This window comes from Miniopterus natalensis, chromosome 7 (assembly GCF_054644295.1).
Source record: "Miniopterus natalensis isolate mMinNat1 chromosome 7, mMinNat1.hap1, whole genome shotgun sequence".
Lineage (NCBI taxonomy): Eukaryota > Metazoa > Chordata > Mammalia > Chiroptera > Miniopteridae > Miniopterus > Miniopterus natalensis.
In genome coordinates, this window is record NC_142087.1 from 71,137,001 (window position 1) to 71,139,139 (window position 2,139).

General features: G+C 44.5%; 1 pseudogene; it reads right to left on the reverse strand.

The window, feature by feature from the left end:
• Nucleotides 1–1,522: 1,522 nt before the first annotated feature.
• On the reverse strand, nt 1,523–1,877 carry LOC148092796 (large ribosomal subunit protein eL30 pseudogene; annotated as a pseudogene).
• Nucleotides 1,878–2,139: the final 262 nt, after the last annotated feature.

Consider the following 2,139-nt stretch of genomic DNA (forward strand, 5'->3'; position numbering starts at 1 on the left):
TCATGACATCCACTCTCCCTGTCCTTTCAGGTCAGTCCCACTGTCAACATTAGGTAACTCCAGAATTAAGGACATGCAAGGAACCTGGAGCCCTGTGCTGGGTTGAATAATATTCCCCCCAAATTTCATGTCCACCCAAACCTCAAAATGTATTAAGATAAGGATTGAGATGAGATCATACTGGATTCAGCTGGCCTTAAATCCACTGAGAGTGTCCTTATAAGAGACACACAAGGACACACAGAAGCTCACAGAAGGCAAGTGACACTGGAAACAGATCAGACGGATGTAGTCACAGCCAGGGAGAGCCCAAGATTGTGGGCAAATGCCAGAAGGCAGGGAGAGGCAAGAAAGGGTTCCCCCTACAAACTTGATTTGCACTTCTGGCCTCTAAAATTGTGAGAAAATACATTTCTGTTATTTTAAGTCTCCCAGTTTGCGGTAATTTGTTGCAGTAGTCCTAGGACATGAATACGCTTTCTAGTGAGAATGTCTGCTCCCAGTTCTTTACTCAGGCTCTGCTCTTGGGAGAGAGCAAATCCAAACCAAGACAGTAGATATATACAGGGTGTCCCCGAAAAATGTATACACACACTCTGATTAATTATAAAAGCAGTGTTAAAATACATTCATTTTCAAAACAGCTATCAGCTGTTAAAGTATGTATACATTTTGGGGGCGGCGACACCCTGTATATCCTTATATTTATAACTGCTGGTGACAAAACTGTGCGTCAGTTTCAGAAATAAGGTCACAAAAACATTAAAACATGGGATTTTTTTTTTTTTGTAAGCAATGGTTACAGTGAGAAGGACCATGGGGGGCATGAAGGGTGGGGGAATAATCTTTTCCTTGACACCCTGGCTAAACAGATCTTTAACAGGCTTAATCCCCAGGTGCTTTATTTCTCTTATATGGTCATTGGTTGTGAAGATACAGTTAATCAGGGCATTTTGCCCAAGAAAACTGCTTTAACAATGAGTAGCTCAGAAGACAATACCAAGGTACTTCTCTTTCTCTTATTTGATATATTTTTCAAGGTAATATTTCTTTTTTAAAAAATATGTTTTTATTGCCCGGCCGGGCATGGCTCAGTGGTTGAGCATCGACCTAGGATCCAGGAGATCGCAGTTCAATTCCCAGTCAGGGCTCGATATCCAGCAGGGGGTGGACAGGAGGCAGCCGATCGATGACTCTTTCTCTTCATTGATGTTTCTATCTCTCTCTCCCTCTCCCTTCCTCTCTCTGAAATCAATAAAAATATATTTAAAATTAAAAAAATTTTTAAAAATATGTTTTTACTGATTTTTTTAGAGACAGAGGAAGGAAGAGGAGGACTGGAGAGATAGAAACATCAATGCATCGATCGGCTGCCTCCTGCACGCCCCCGACTGGGAATCGAACCGATGCCCTCTTGGTTCATGAGTCGATGCTCAAACACAGAGCCACACTGGCCAGGCTCAAGGTAATAAGCCATACTATTTATTTTTTCCAGTTTTTAAACACGCTCTGGCCAGTGTTATTAAAGCAAAATTTCACATGGTTTCCTTTTCACCATCTGTCCTGGCATGCTTCCAACGATGTCAGAATCACCTGGATGAGTAACAGCCAGTGTACATACTCCTTAGTGCTTCCCACGCCCTGTGCCCGGTGGTATCCCTGCCCGGGAGTGATGGACGACAGTCTTGGCCAACGTGCTGCAGTGCCCTGCTCAGATTCCCTCAAGGCGGGGCAGGTGCTGGCGAGGATGACCAGTTCCACTCTGCCTTGTCTGCTCGCCCTCAGAGTCTGCTGTACCCCAGCATGTACTGTCCACTCTCCATAACCAGTCGGAGCCTAGAGTTGATTGGCTCCAGCGACGTTTTCATCTCCTTTGCGGCCACCGTCTTCCTGCCTCTGGTGTGGGATGGCCCTCCTTCCCCCAGAAGGCCGGGGAGCAAGACAGGCTATTTGTTACTATTTTTTGAGAGCTCCTGGATGTGACCCATATTTCATCTTCGGGGAGGAAGAGCCTCAGGCCTTGCCTTTTCTTTAATTTGCAGTTGTTACTGAAAATAATACAAAAGCATTAGCAACCTACACTGTGTTTTCATAAACTTAAAAACCAGCCGGCCAATAGTCCTTCGCAAAAGAAAAATA